Below are 15,387 nucleotides of genomic sequence, written 5' to 3'. Positions count from 1 at the left end.
TCTGATGGTTATTTGCAAAATATTTTGAAAACCACAAATTGTTTCCTTTCCACTTCAAAACCCACCAGTTTGTGTTGGTTTTGTCACAAATAGTCACAATAAAATGCTTTGAAGTTTGTAGCTATACCATAACAGAATCAGAAAAGTTCAGTGGTATTAACACTTTTGGATAATACCGTGTTTGGATGAAAATTTGAGACTCTTTTAATGTTTTGGTGTTGATAAATGTGTTAACCACCAGGGGCTGCTCTTATTCTGGTTACAGAAATCCCACACTGTCACTCACTTCAAATTCGAAGACTGGTCTGACAATTCAAGAGTAAAACAATTATGTGCACCGTAACACACAACCACAAACTTTAGCAAAAGAAGCTACAATGGTAAATCTGTAATTTCATTGTTTATAGAGTTGTGATGTTTTTTATCAGACAAAATCAGTTACATATTCTGAGAACTAGAGATTTATAATTTAATAATTATTGTGAAATATTTAATAATTAAACTGTCTTTGGTCTCATAAAACCTAAATTTCCTAGCGACAATTTCATCTCCTTTATTAATTTCTTGATTGATATCTTAATGATGTAACATCACAGAAAGGGCTTAATATATGTGAGTTTGGAAGTTCACATCAAATGGATTGTTTTCTCTTCTTTCTTTGCCTTTAGAAAAACTCATTGTAAGCTGCAAGGGGTCAAAAGGCTACACCTGCGACAACTGCCAGCAACTATCTGAACAAAATATATCCCTCACACGTGGAGCGCATTTTTTCAGACTGCATGACCCGGCTGCCATGCTCCATTGTTGTAACATATTGCTTCAAATAACAGTGGAAAAGTGACTCATTTGAGCGTCCTCCCACGTTTTGGCTAGACTCTCAGTGTCTTGATGCTGTTGAATCAAACATTTGAAGCTTTTAAATTCTCAATATTAAATGACTGGAGGCTTATTTGAATATTTTACACAAAAATCTGGTAATTAGATTTATTTTTCTTCTGCTAACTGAAAAGGAGACTTCACGTATTTATTTAGATTTTAATTCAGCAGTTTGAAAAAAGTATTCATACCAGACTCTAAATTGAAGACAAAAGTCCCACAAACAAAGTTTCTCTCAATCATACAAAATACAGCAGAACTTACATTCTTTCCTGAAAGACATCAATAAAGTAATTTTTTCAAATCTTAGAATTTACATTTTGATTTGTTCCCTTAATGTTTCCATGGAAAAGGAGACGTCTGGGGGCAGGAGATTATGCCTGAGTGGCTGGTCCTTTCGACTTGGATTTTCACTAGTGACTGGAATTAACATGGCTTAAATTCTCTCCGCCCCATAGCTAATTGAAACAAGTAATCTCCAGAGTTTGCCTTGCATAGAGGCATGGGGAGGACTCAGCTGCATTACACGTTATCCTCTCTGCAGACACGTTCAACAAGACAACAGCTCTGCTAGCAGGAAGCATAGTGAAGCAACGATGGGCCTCCTGGAAGAAATAACTTTTACATTCATTCGCCACAGTTGAATAAATGATTTGTGCTAACCATGCTGAACAGAAACAGAACGCTGGTTTGAGGGGCTGACAGATGGAGGTAATCAAATGTTTTGATAAATAATGAAATGACATAGAGCATGCTGTTCAATAATGTACAAAAGCCAGCTCTGTTATTCTTTCGGACGACTTGTACGGCGACACCACAGCCCTGCAGAGTGTATAGTCAGCTTAAACGTTTGGCTGGAATTTGCTCCAGCAGAGGTGCTGATGAATATTCAGAGGCTCAGCTGCCTCGAGGGTCCTCAGAGACAAGGACCCCCACCTCCCTAGTCTTTACTTCTACACACATGCACTTCCCTCCACTTTTCTTTTGATCTGGTGGAGTGGGTCCAGCACTCCACAGGTGTGACCCACTCAGACCTGTGAAAGGCTCCACACAACACTCCGGCCTGTGATCAGGAAGGGAAAAGGAGCAGCTGCACAAATCTGAGAAAGCAAAGGCTCAATTATCACCAGGGAGACGTGCCAATCGGGACAGCAGCGGTCACTGTAGCAGAGCTGGCCTGAGGAATAAGCAAACTGCACGGCTGCTTAGGGACCTCCTGCTTGTCGCAAGAGCCAAGACAGACATTATAAAGTGACATAATGAGAGGCATGCTTAAATACCTAAGTTAATGATTAATGGTTATTTCTTCTTATGTCTAGGTTGAAGGCATAATTTCATGCAGAGTGACAATGTTTAAGTGGATTAACAAGTCAAAGGTATTTGTCACATTATCCTCCTGAAGCAGTGGGTTGATCATAATGACTCAGCTCTTGAGTGGTTAATCTCATGTATCCAAAACAAGACCATTTTGCATATTAAGTCAATATCTGCTCTTCTCTGCTATGGGGGACATCTGGTGTCTGTTTCGTTTGTGCTCTCACTTGAAAACATTGTTATACCTCTCTCAAAACATCTTTGTATTGTGCTCAATCTCTCATCCTCAGCCTTAACGAAAGAGCAGAATGGATTGAAAACAACCTCGTTAAACTAAACAGCAACAAAACTGAGGTTTTACGTTTTGGCCCACATCATTCTGCTAGAACTCTGGCCAACAAGTTATCTCATATCTCATTCCATTACTCCAGATCTCAAGCTTTAAGTGGAAAACTTGAAAGTTATTTTAGATTCAGATATCTCTTTAAGTCAGTGGTTCCCAAAGATTTTCTTCTGGGGCCCCCAGTGGTTCCCAAAGATTTTCTGGGCCCCCTTATGTATTACAATAAAATCCCCCCCAAAAAAGAAAAATAAAATGAACTGGGCACACACATCGTTCAACCAGACATAAACCTATACACATATTTTGTTTTCAAACTCCACTGAAGTTTATTTCACAGTTCAGGTTGCAACAAAACACACTACAAACCATCTTTACAGTGAAACACTTTTGTGTAAGTGGGTTTTTTTCCATTCATCCATATCGCTTCCCGCGTCCCCCCTGCAATGGCACTGCGCTCCCCCCTCCATCCCCCCAAAAGGGGAGAGCCCCACACTTTGGGAACCACTACTTTAGATCAGCATTTCACCAAAATAGCAACCATCAGCTAAGAATAATCACAAAACTTAAATCCTTTTTAGCATCTCACAATCAATAGATAGTATTTTATGATATCTGTATGAGCTCATCACTCGTGACCTCTGCATTGGCTCCCTGTCTACTTTAAAATTCACCACCCTGCAAGGACAAGCCGATACGGAAAATGAATGGATGGATGTATTTTTGGCCTTTGTATACAGTTACACTCACTAAATTGTAACATTACTGAAAAGTTCATTAATTTCAGTAACTTAATTCATTAAGTGAAACACATTATAGATTCATTACACATTGCACACATAGTTAGATGTTTCCAAGCCTTTATTGCCATTAATTATGTTTTTACTCTTACAGCTAATGAAAACACATGATTACAATATTACATCAGACTAGTAGGATAAAACCTTAGTGCAGAAATGTCAATGTAATTAAAATGTTGTTTATTGTCTGCTTAAAGATAGTTTTTTATAAATGTGCTTTTAATCTGCAAAACAAGCTCTTTGGAAAACATGTTGATTGAATAATTTTGCATTACTCTCCCCTTAAATATCTTTAACACTTTGTATCAGAGTGTTCAAATCAACAAACTTGACCTCCGTGTGACTAAATCATGTCTCAAGCACAAAAGAGTCTTTTCAGTTGTTACTTCATGTTGGTCAGACCCTTTTCTACCTACTTTCATCCTCAACCTTAAGTCTATGTTAAAATTTTTGTTTTGTTAGTTTGGCTTTCCAAGCCTACACATATTTCTCACTAAATTATTGTCTTTGTTTCATGTGCCTGGTATACATGCTGCTTGTGGGTGTATGATTTCAATTTTAGTTCGAATTTTTCTTGTAGCTTATTTGTTTTTCAGTTTTTGTTCTTGTTTATTTGTTCTGGATATGATGCTCAACACTTTGACCAATGAGAACTGCATTTATAAGTGCTATGTAAATCTTAGGGATGCACCAATACAAAGTTTGGCCTGAAATCAATATCCAATATTAATATTACTGTTATGGCCAATAATCAATATGTACCGATATTATATATATTTCACTGCGGTTTTGGCACCTTTGGAAAAAACCCATCAGAAACAGATAAAAATAAATATTGGTTGTTCATATCAGCCCAGTTTTATTTATTAGACCAATATCGATATGTTAAAAAATTCCTAATATCAGCTGATACCAATGTTGGTGCCAATATATCATGATCCCTATTAAATCAAGCATTTCTTAATTTTCTGATAGCCTTTTTTTCCCATTTTTCTGTGAACAAAACATTAAACTTCCCCCAAATCAGGATTCTGAAACAATGCTTAACGAAGTGGTTCAACATTGAAGAATGGAGTTGGAGCTCACTGGTCTTTTTTGTTTGTTTATTTGAAGTACCCCAGTATCTGTGTGAAATATAAGTTCTCTTGAGACAGGCGAGATTTTTATATTTTCCACAAAACTTCAAGTAAACCTTATAGCCATGATTACCTATGATTACCCTCTACATTTTTTTCTAGGTAATCACACATCATGTTTGGTACACAAACAGCAATATTTTCAGATATTCAAATATTTTGTCCCACTTAAAGGACTAAATATCCTAAGTTTTCTTAAGAACCGTGGTGGAATGCTGTGCAGGTAGTGGGCCCTCAAATAACGCCATGCAAGCTTGAAACAGTCCTGTACAGAAGCCAATATTTAAGAAAAAAAAAGACAAGAACGTCTTTTGTTTTTGCTCTTTTTCCACCAAACTACGACATAACTGCAATCAGGTAATAACATTAAGTAGATTTTAGCCACGCTTGATCAAAAAGTAATTTATCTTTTTTTCTTCTTTTTTCCCCAGAATAATATTGGACACACAGAGGCATGCGGTCGGACATAATTTCACAAGCAGGCTATAGAGTGTGGCATCCCACACGCACACTTACACGACACAAACCTATAGTGTCCAGATTGAGTTTTCGCACTCAGTGATGGGACTTGATACGTTCGTCATGGTTTACGCACAGCATCCCAACCGCTTTGAGACTCGACATACTGCATAGGCTGCGGCAACACCTGTAACGTGCGCGACGAGCCACAACTGTCATAGTGGAAACAATAAAACTAGTCCTGTTTCATTAGGAGCTTAAAAATTGAATTCATTACAGTTTATCCATGCAGCGTGTTAATTATGAGTTTGATGCATTTTGCTTCAACATGATCACGTGAGATGTCATGTAGCTACACTTTTGAAAATAGTTTACATGGTTTCAACTGATCTATAGACACTGACAGATGCAAGCCCTCACAGTGAGGTCCAGCAGCGCTCATGGAGAAGAAACGAGGTGCTGAAATCAATGTCAAAATTAATATTTTTGCATGTCAGCTACTGATTAAAACGTCGGCAAAGTGCTGTTGATATGCTGCAGTTTGTCATTCAAACGTTTCTCCCATTCAGCGATGCTGTGTTTCCTCCCCTGATGAAGGCGGTAGGTTGGGGTTGCATTTAACATCAATCACATCCAGTGCACGGAGCGCACACAGTCTTCAGTCCATCAGTTGGAGAGTGTATGCTCTCGCCTGGGGTGTCGGATATGCGCTCCTCTCCTGTTTTATCCTGTTGAAAAAATCGGATGCCCTTTTCGCTGGAAAAGCGTTGGGGAGTAGCTCCACCGGACCTGCCTTTTCCAAATCACTCGAACAAAGCCTGAAGTTGGGACTTGAGGAGTTTTCAGCACCACTTTTTCGTGGACAGCGCTCGCAATGAATTCCGGAGACCGACGCAGCCTCGAAATGCGTTTGGATTCCCGCTGGATACAATTGAGTTACAGTGTTTCTTCACTGAAAGCACAACCGTAGTTTTTCAGGAAACCTTCTATTCTCCTAATATTCCAGCAGAAAAATGAACGTTTTTTCCTTGGATATGGGTCACTCCATGTAGATTCCCCGTGGGCAGGAGAGCTGGGTAAGTACAGAGAAAATACAAACAAACAACAAACATTATTTATTGTAATCAAATGTTTAGAAAGCATCGTGACTTCCATCTACCTAACTGTCAAAGCAGATGTTTGATGTGCGCATTTCTGGTCGTTTGGGTTACATGACAATGTGCGAACCACCTAAAACATTTGAATGCGTCTTTAAGTGATTAACAGCTAACAGATTTGGATCAGTTGCGCAAAGTAAACCCGCGCATTGGATTTGAAAGCAGTGCAACGCCCTGAACTGTAAGTGTATTGATTTTTTCTCTTTTTTTCTTTAGCGTGCTAAGGCGCAGCGTTATGCGTGGAGCTCTGTGCCTCGCTGCGCTGCAGAGGCGCCTGAAGTCTCACAAAATATGATAAAAGAATGACTCAACGTGGAAACTGCTGCAGCCGCGGGGTTTTCATATAATTATAGTTACAGTTCTGAACGACCTGATTAACCGTGGATGAATCTTCTCTTTGTGCATGAACCAATCCTGTTTGAATCTGAAAGGGCGCAAACAGCCGCTTCCTCAGCATCACCCCCAAGATCTGATCTGATCTCATCCCCCATCGCTCACCTCGGGTCCCCCCTGTCAGCCTCAAGAACAAGTTGAATCCAGGAGAGGGGTTGTGGGTGGTGGGGCACCCTATAGTGCTTCGGTGGTATTCTCTGAGAGTGCGCTGGAGGTGGTGAAGGGTTGCCAATCACTGGAGATGTGCAGATGTGCAACCTTTTATTAATAGCCGAACACAAGGCAGTGCTGAAGCTGCAACCCAGAGCTAACTTTAATGGGTTGTTCTGTTGACAGTGATGTATTTTATACAGAATTTGCACCCTCTATGCTTGGCTAAAGGCATGTAACCAAGGGCTAGAGTTTGTTGTCAGGGTTCATAAAATGAGTAAATACCTGACACATAAAGAAACCCTGGTTTTAATACTAGTTTCCATTTTGAGGTGCTCCCAAGGGCCTTTTTGCTGTGCCACAGATTAGCTTTGTGCTGTAGCGCTCCCCCAGGTTCAATTCATGGTGGGGTGCTGCTATGATTACAGCCAAATATGCTATTGTATGCATTCCCTCAGAACTTACAGGCGAGGAGGGAAATGCTCTTCATATCAATGCATAATTATCTCAAAAGTGAGACTCAGCAGAAAAGGGCTTTTAATTTGGCCTCATCCAGGCTTTGAGGTCCCATGAGGTGGATTTTCTGTCTTGTGTTGGGTTTTTCTTGTTGGTGTGTTCTTGAGTGACCGATAACCTACCTGGCTTTAGCAACAAAGCGTGCAACGAAATCTCCCCCAGAGAGAGATTGAGGGGAATATTTTGGGTGTAGATTGTGTAGTTGGCAGGGAGGCTTTTCAACCAGCCTTAGATTTACTTTGCCAAGCTTTGCTTTGCTTATCTTGTCCTCTGAGTTAGTTTAGCAAGTGCAGACTCAGCAAATAAGGCCTCTGCTTTGCCTGATGGGAAGTTATCTTTAATATGTCATGTGCTAGAATGTAAGAAGCTATGAAGAGATACTGTAGCACAGCCTCATTCTCTGTTTAATAATACAGGAGGACTCAGCAGCACACTGTGGATTAGCAAGCCTGAAAAATGCAGACTTCTCTGCATTTCACTGGCAAAAAGGTCAAATAATGAACATGTTGCACTCATTTCACAGAAACTATGATGATCAAAGTGTGTGAAATCTCTTTAGGAGAAATAGGGATGTTTGATCCTGCTTTTCAGACAGACTCCCGAGCAGTCAAAGATTTTACTCTAGCTGCTTCACAGATCTTTCAGACAGGCTACAACAAACAAACATGTGCACTGCTTCCCAAAACAGACCTGTGGTCAAATTCCCCACGGATCTGCGTTGTTCCCCTTTTACGAAAGCTTGTGGGGCAAAATGTGTGCACAGACCGTGGAGCCCAGGTTCCAGCTTCATCCTCCTCCTGGCAGATGCCATCTGCTCACCGAGGGAGGTTTTCCAAGCGTTCCATACAGTAAAGACAGGCGACGTGGGGGACTTGGCTGATGTTTACGGTCTGATGAAGTCCTAAAGCCTTAGAAATGGTTCCTCTTTTTTAGACTGGCAGATGCCAGTGATTTTGTTTCCCTAAACCTGTCTATCTGTTTTTATTATTTTGCATGGTTACAGTCTTTACAGGGACATGTACTGAAAACCTATTTATTCCTTATGATAATGAGTAGTTTGCATTCGGGGAAATGAACTCTATCTTGGGTTAATGGAATTTTTTTCTCCTCGTAACAAGATATCACATAAGCAGACAGTATTTTCTCTTATTGTTCTACTTTTCCTGTTGTATAAGGATCTAAATGTGAAAAAGCAACAGGTACAAAATAAACTATCATTTAGCAGCTTAACGTCAATTATGAATGCAGTGTTTGTTATTTGGCCTCCACTTATCAGACAGATCCTCCCACATAACCATAGTTTTAGTTCTTATTGTATTTCTATTAAGTCATTTATTCCATATTAACGTCAAAATAATAAAAATTATTAACATTGATGAAAAAAGATGCAAACGAGGTATGTTGTGTGTTTCCTGAGTCATCACAAACACAGATTCTTCCTGAAGCGGCATTGTGTGAAATGGAGTGTGAAATGAGTGCACTTAACATCCTTGCAGTGGATTATGCACATTATCTTACACAAGGGTTTGAAACCATTTTACCTTCTGCCATCCCTTAAAATTCACCTCTCCCGAAGTTCTTACAATGTTCCCTAATGTAGATTCAGTGTTTTTCTCAGTCAGTTCATTCTCAGACATCCACACCGAACTACCATGAAATAACTATTGAGGTTTACCTAAAAAACACATTGGTGCATCATTATTGAATCCACAATTGTTCATTGTTGTAAACACAGAAACCCATTCTCAAACTCTTTTTATTTCTCAATTGTTTTTTTTCTCCTGCAAAGTGTAAGCTATTGAGGAAGTGCAATACCTACTTTAACAAACAAATGATGATCTTGCATCTTCTCTTTTATAGAACCTCAACACCATTGCAGATTCAAAGTATTTTCTACTTTTAAGGCCATATTGTTGAAATAAACTGCCAATTACACAGGAATTGTAAATGAGCCAAGTAAGAGTACATAAAAACTGTAAGTATTATTTAAAATAATTAACAACCATGCTTTGCAGAAGTATTCATACCCTTTGAATTATTTCCCTTTCTGTCATGCTATAGCTGCATTTTTTATGGCAAGGAAAACAAAATTTTCAGGTATTTTAGTAAATGAAAATCTGAAATGTGTGGTATTTTGTTGCCCTGAGTAAAATTTGGATATTATTTTATAACTCAACCCTGATTTAAACTTTTCCAAAACCCTTTATCTTAAATATCTGGTGTATTCATCAGTCTTCATGATACCGTATGTTCACTGATGTTGTTTATCTCTAATAGATACAATATCTGCTGTTATACTGTGATGAAATTACACACAAGTGGACTATTTATTCATTAGGTGACTTCTGAATGCAATCGGTGGGTACGGGATTTCATTTATAGGTGAACTTTAAAATGGCTGAATGCAAAAGGACATTGCAATTTCGAGAGTTTCACTGAGTAAAAAAATCGATGACTAGTTTCTTTTCATTTCACTTCACAATTATGCATTACGCTCTGCAGGTCTATCATATTAAATCCAATAATATTCATTCAAGTCTGTGGTTGTAACATGGTAAAATCTGAAATATTTCAAGGAGTATGACTCCTTTTTGGAAGGCACGGTATTAACTTGTAATTTCTCATGCTGATTTTGTCCCTGTGACTAATAGCTGGTTATTATTTATACAGCTGGAGCTGCTGGAGGTTGAAGTATTGGCTTGAACTACTTGATATGCAGTTTTATTCACAGGGACACTTCTGTTTCTCATTTCCTCTGTTATTAGGAATTCCCTGAATAATTCTCTAACCATCACAGACAGAAAGAAAAAAAGTAGACCTGAGATACATTTCATTTTCATTTAACTTTTTGATTTTTAATCCCAATCAAATCCTAATGATGATTAGCTGAATATTTACTGAAATCAACAAATATGTGTGATTTAAGTAAAAAGCTGCTATTTAATGCAGCTGTGTCAATGAAGAACTCATTGAAACAATTAAATTTTGACTGTCAGTTTACAACAAAGGTCTTTTTCCAATCAAATAGTATCTATTCTTTTGATTTTTGAATAATCTTGAAGAGAAATTGCACACTTTTGCAAGTGAAGGTGCATTTTTTTTAACTATCAAGTACAATAAATTTAAAATATTTTTACAAATGTATCTTTCTTTTAGTGCCTTCTATTTTAGTGCCATACATAGCTAAATAAACTTTGTTACCTTCTACTACCTGTGATGAAACGAATGATTCAACTTTGAAATTCCTGCACTGCACCAACAGCCTGCAAAAAGCAAATAAAAAGTAAAGGCATATACTTGTTTTTTTTTTGCGTCAATATTTTATGAAAATCTGTCTGAGGATTTGTATTTATTTATTAATTTTTTTTTTTTGCCAAAAGAGGTACCACTCTTTGCACCAATGTTATTCACATATACAGGCAGCAGTAGCCCCCATCACAGAGTAGAAATGGATATCACTTTCAATTGTACTTTTTCCAGTGTAAGTGGCCTCAGCGGGCCACAATGGTGCAAGAAAAATACTGCATTTTGAGTAAAAAGGACAGCCAAGATCACTGCTACAACCGCATTTTCAAAAAATGGTGCAATAGGTAGCTGCATTCATTGCCCACAGGTCTAGATTTGCTGGAAATGAGTGGAACATGCTCACTTTTCCCCCTGTGAGGGAGCTACAAGGAAACATCATGCTGGAAACTCTACAAACTCTGCAGCAGGGGAAGATGAAACGGAGGGACAGTAAATGGAAACGTCCCCGTTTCTGGTGGTCTATCATACTGGACTGTATGAGGAAAAATAAAGTTTAACATTTATGTCTGCTTATACAAGTGTGCCTAAAAAAGTAATAATTCAAGTTTTTTTTATTAGGTAATTCAGTTGTAAAAACTTATATTGCATAGATTTATAAATATAGACTGATATATTTCATATGTGTATTTCTGGTAATTTAGACGATTATGGTTTACAGCAAATCCACAATTAAATTTCATTGAATGCTACATAAGGAATGTAAAGGAGTATTTTTAATATAGAATTAAAAGATTACTAAAAGTACATCCATGTATTGTACAGTGGACTTAGTAGTTCTTTTTCTAGGCTTTTCTTTTTTTTTTTTTGCACTAATTACTGCATCAGTGAATTATGGCAGGGAGCCAGACATTTCTGGTGGTCTGGCGAGAGGTGGGGTACGTAGGTAGTAAATCCATCTGAGGACAACTGTACGTGTGTATTCTGTTATTTATTAAATACTTCTGAACTATGCATGATGAAACAGTGGCAGCACAGCTCAAATACAAGATTTTTCTAAAGAGACTGTTGATACCAGAAGGGTACACATTTTGCACTCTTTTCAGATTGAGTATTTTTTTCCCTCCGTTTTTCTTTTGTCATCCCAAATTTAAACACTTTTAAAAAGCTTTAGTCACTCTCTTAGATATAATATTTTGTAAAATAAATAAATAAATAAATGGACTGTCTATTTTAGACATGGATTCCAAAAACAATGTGGCAGCTTAGTAGTTAACATGCAGAAAGGGTTCAAATGTCAGACTGGATGCCGGATTAATTGGTGACTCAAGATTGTTCTGTGGTGTGAATGTGAATGTGCATGGAAAAACAGAGATTTTGTTATTGTAGTGTGAGCACTTTGGTGTCATTCCGGGATCAAAACATGATGAAAAGCTAGATAATATGCAGTGTTGGTATTCACAGCAGTAATAGCATGCAAGAAACCTCAATTTTTCTTTTATTCTCACTTTGCCAGATTAATGAATCTTGCCTCAAGCATACCCTGCAAAAACTATAGGTATCTCACCACTGTGAAGGGATAATGACACACTCTGCTCTGTGAAATAATGGCTTTTATACATTCTGATGTTAAACTGTGCTTCAGTTTCCTCATGTAATTAATCCTTACAGGTCTTTTCCCCAGCCCATTTTCCATTGTGAGTGTGTCTTTGTTGGACAAAAAAAAAAATCTCTAAAATATTTGAAACTACAGTTTCAGGAATTATTCTCCATGTGACATATTTTCACTATCTGAAACACATTAAAACATTACTGGAGGTTTTCATTTGATTGTTGTTTTAACTACAGGGTTCCAACATATAACAACGAACAAGACTGAAAAGCATCTATATGTTACTTTTCATTGTTAACCTTAGTCTTGCTTCATTCTCTTTGTTGAAGCCTCCAGACCACCCATTTTCTCTGCTTTTTTCCTATTTCCATGTTTAAACAAGTAAATCTCATGACATAAACACATGGAGTCATCCACAGAACTAAAGGTTGTATATTAATGAGCAACAAACAAATTTAGTCTTTCCTTTACACAAAATCATGGCTGCAACAAACAAAGCAGCTGCAGACTTTTGTGCTAAGCCTATTTTAGTCTTCTTCCTTTTCTACCAAAAGAATGACATTCACAATGATGCCAGAGATGAGAGGCTTGGCTGAGAATGAGAGATGTGTCACTGGTGATATTACCTTTAGCTGTTGCATCCTATTTTCCCAAACTATCACCTGTAATTTCTTTTCCTGCTATTCCTGCACGGTTGTGTAATGTTTGCTGATTTCAGTGTTTCCCCTGTGATGCATTTGCATAATGAAATAATAGAAAAGAAGCCAACACATACTCCTTGTTCAAGAACCATATGTGTAACCACAGACAGAAAGATGGATGGATGGGTGGTGCTTTCCACCTATGAATGTGGGTGAGAACTGTGTAATTTGAAGTGCACTCTGCATGTTCTGTTCGTGCTCATTTTGAATCAAAAGCTCCTCTGAAATAATCATCTTTAAATGCACCCTATCATTTTTCCTCAGTTCTTGTAATAATAGTGATACATACTGTTCCCACTTATTTATCATATCTCTTTTGTTACAGCTAGAGTTCCAGTTTGCTCTGCTAGTAACTTAACATCAGGTCGAAAGGGAGTATTTCACTGTTTTGTTGCTTGGTTGTTTCTCTATTTTCACCCAACAGTGAGAGTAAATGTCGATATTCTTGTAGCTGAGGAGACCTTAACCCACTGAAGGTCAGAAAACACCAGATTTTCTGCTGATAGTAATTTATCTAGGATATGTGCTGTATGTTTTTATTTATTTATTTATTTTATTTTATTTTTTTTTTTACATGTGTTTGGGGGGAGAGCAGTAAATTAAGGGCACAGCTTTAGAAAAAAAAAAAAACCAAGCAAAATATACTTATTGACATAAAACATAAAAAAAAATGATCTGGGAACATTTTTTAAAAGACCAGTAGATATACGCAGTGCTTACAAATGAACTGTGCTTTTCAAATATAACAAATAGGTTTATAGCTTAATATATGAAGTAAAACTTTTTCTATCTGTTCTTGAATTATATTTCTTGTCATTGGCATTTTAATTTAGTATAAGGTAACAGCACTCATTAGAAAGTCCTCCATTGTATACATTGTTTCCTGTGAAGTTGGGAAAAAAATTGCTATAAATGTGATTTATTCCTGGCAGATGGAGTGTACAGTGGTGTAAAAAAGTGTTTGCACCCTTCCTGATTTTTTTGCATGTTTGTCAAACTTATGTGTTTCAAATTTAAATATTAGTCAAAGACAACACAAGTACCAGTAATCATAAAATAAAGTTTTCAAAAAAGGGACTTAAAATCACAAATCTACATGGTTTTGAAGCGTGAAAAAGCCATTATCCCCAAAACCGTATGTATAGTTTAGACACCCTAAGCAGCAACAATTGCTATCAAACGTTTGCAATAACAAGAAATAAAAGCTTGAGGTATTTTGTAAGTGTAATGAATCTATATAATATCTGGGATCACTTTCTAAAATGAGGGGCAACAAATTTTGAACTTTTTTATGATATTAAAATGTTTTAGATGCACCTTTATGAAATTGCAAGGACTGACTGAAGTAATGCTGAATAAAAAGTCGCCTTCAGCTTTTAAATTTGTATTACATTCACATTCTGACCTCAGAACTTCCAATTTTCAAGCTAAAGAAAAACCTTCAACACTTTCTGAGCTCTGAATACAGACTGGACATGTTTGAAGGCTTTTTTCACCAACTCTTCAGTTTTAATTTTGATGACATAAAATATTTTGACAAGTACAGTGCAACCTGTACTTGTCAACAAAAGCTTTAGTGTTTGAATGCATAAAAAGGCAGCGTTACTCAATTATATTGCTAATAGTTAGCCCATTCACTGAGTGCAAATATTTATAAATCTGCCTTCATCTTTGAATTGGAAATAGAAGTTTGAGTGGAAAGTGCTAAAAGAAAAAAAAATGCAGCAAAATACTTAAAAATTTTTAGTATTGTAAGTATAATGTTTATTTGTAAACACTTGCCATCATTGACAGATGAGTTTGGTGAACAGATCTGTTGTGATCATATTTTTCTGAAATGTCATTGAGACATACAGTTCAGAAAAATTTTAACTGTACTGCTAAGGTTGCAACCAGAGTTGTGTGTTTCAGCAATGTCATTAAAACATCCAATATTTTAATGACATTTCTCTTCACCCCTCCAGCACACTTCATCCTAAGGATGGAAATGACTCGGCCTAAGATCATTAAAGCTATATGCTCCAACATAGCATGAAAAATGTCAGTTTTCACTCTGCATTATAATTGGCTATTATAATACAGTAACTATTTCACAAAAATCCCATGATATGTGGTTAAAATGCTGCTTTTATTCTAGTTATTGTTTTCATGAGTAATCTACTTCTCAAGTGGCAACGTCCCTCGAGGATTTGTGATGAAGGTACCTTCTGCGCACAGCGATGTCAGGGAGGCTCATGCAGTAAAATATGTGCTCCAATTTGTTTTTTTTGGTATAATGGAAAAATATCTTTGTTATTCTTCCACTTTTGAGCTTAACTTGAGGCTGGCCATTAAGCAACCTGCTTATTGAGTGGATTTCAGTTCAGATGGGTAATTGCAATTAGCGATGAAGCTGTGCTGATGCATTGCTTTTAGCATCATTTTCCAAAAACCCATGAAAAAAAAGCACAGGTCTGATGGAGGTAGATGTGGATTTTAGGTTGTTTTCTGGACTCCTGCTGTAGAAATCGAGATCACTTTGCAGCCATCACTTTTCAACATGGGTGTTGATAAAGTGGCTGCAATTATTGACTCAGACATGTGCATTGCAAATGGAACCCTGGGCTTTTACATGGGGACAGCACAGGTTCTCATACACTCTGCTGGCTGGAAGGAAGGCGCTTGACTCAAAAAATGCCTTGGCTCAGAAA

At 37.3% G+C, this 15,387-nt stretch overlaps 1 protein-coding gene across 3 annotated transcripts in view; it reads left to right on the top strand.

Annotated features, from left to right (window-relative positions):
• The first annotated feature begins 3,078 nt into the window (after positions 1-3,078).
• LOC102228039 (metabotropic glutamate receptor 4-like) overlaps positions 3,079-15,387 on the top strand; it is a 175,971-nt gene continuing 163,662 nt past the window's right edge. The window contains exon 1 of one of the 3 annotated variants that reach the window (XM_023325581.1): positions 3,079-6,001. The gene's annotated coding sequence lies outside the window, so the exon portion shown is untranslated. Of the gene's footprint in view, positions 6,002-6,225; positions 6,264-15,387 lie in introns of those variants that run through there. The other 2 variants (XM_005802228.3, XM_023325580.1) reach the window with 2 other exon arrangements.

This window comes from Xiphophorus maculatus, chromosome 20, assembly GCF_002775205.1.
Source record: "Xiphophorus maculatus strain JP 163 A chromosome 20, X_maculatus-5.0-male, whole genome shotgun sequence".
NCBI lineage: Eukaryota > Metazoa > Chordata > Actinopteri > Cyprinodontiformes > Poeciliidae > Xiphophorus > Xiphophorus maculatus.
Note: the sequence above shows the minus strand (reverse complement) of the source record. Positions and strands in the feature narration are given on the sequence as shown.